The 1,277-nt window shown below is 56.5% G+C and overlaps 1 pseudogene; it reads right to left on the bottom strand.

The window, feature by feature from the left end:
• Positions 1–383: 383 nt before the first annotated feature.
• The window catches only part of LOC132937757 (large subunit ribosomal RNA), a 2,825-nt pseudogene continuing 1,931 nt past the window's right edge, over positions 384–1,277 (bottom strand).

Here is a 1,277-nt window from a genome sequence, read left to right as displayed (position 1 = left end):
GTCCAAACCGCGATGTCGTACCTCGATTCTGTGACCTTCTGTTCGCTCGCGAACTTTTTGAGCCTAACTTCGGCACTGAAAGTCGAACTTTCGCGCGGCCTACACCAAAATTAGCGCTAGAACAGCACGAATTCAACGGTGTATCGTCCGACGCGAAATTCGCAATACAGCCCGAGAAATCGCTGAAAGGGTTTTGCCGGTCGGGCGTAAACAAAGAGTTTACGCTTGCGACAGACTAAAAACGCCCTCACGCCTTGCTAACCTAACCGATTTTCGCGCTCGATGCACCAGTAGAAGCGTCTACTCGAGACGAATCTTTTGGTACTAAGAACGCAAAAATTTGACTACTCTAACCCGTTCGGAACTTGAGTTGTACACGGAGCACCTCAAAAACACGTCCGCACTGTATGGCTGTCAGACCAACACTAGTAGATAGGGACAGTGAGAATCTCGTTAATCCATTCATGCGCGTCACTAATTAGATGACGAGGCATTTGGCTACCTTAAAAGAGTCATAGTTACTCCTGCCGTTTACCCGCGCTTGCTTGAATTTCTTCACGTTGACATTCAGAGCACTGGGCAGAAATCACATCGCGTCAACACCCGTCCCGGGCCATCGCGATGCTTTGTTTTAATTAGACAGTCGGATTCCCCTGGTCCGTGCCAGTTCTGAGTTGACCGTTACATGGCTGTCGATCCGGCTACGCGACCGACGCCGCGGCGGCCGGACCGCCCGGTGACGGCGAACCGACACCAAGGCGATCGGCCGGCCGCGACGCGGCCAGCGACCGAAGCTCGGTGGTTCCACGGTCGGCGGACGGCGACGGGCCCGCGGCCGCCTCGAGGCTCCCGGTCCGAAGACCGGGCGCGCGGGCGACGGCCGGGGTGTCGCCAAAACCGCCTACGCTTCTACGACGACCCGAACCCGACAGCCACGCTCCTCAGAGCCAATCCTTATCCCGAAGTTACGGATCGGTTTTGCCGACTTCCCTTACCTACATTATTCTATGCGGCTAGAGGCTGCTCACCTCGGAGACCTGCTGCGGATATCGGTACGAACCGACGCGAAGACTCCGCGTGGCCCTCTCTCGAATTTTCAAGGTCCGCGTGGGGATCACGGACACCGCCGCAACGAGCGGTGCTCTTCGCGCTCGCGTCCCTATCGCCCGGCTAGAGGATTCCAGGGACGTACAACGCTCACAGAGAAAAGAGAACTCTACCCAGATCCCCCGGCGGCTTCTTCGAGTTCATTCTGGTTACCCAGACGAGACAAAAGA

Source organism: Metopolophium dirhodum, chromosome 1 (genome assembly GCF_019925205.1).
Source record: "Metopolophium dirhodum isolate CAU chromosome 1, ASM1992520v1, whole genome shotgun sequence".
In the NCBI taxonomy this organism is placed as follows: Eukaryota; Metazoa; Arthropoda; class Insecta; order Hemiptera; family Aphididae; genus Metopolophium; species Metopolophium dirhodum.
Note: the sequence above shows the minus strand (reverse complement) of the source record. Positions and strands in the feature narration are given on the sequence as shown.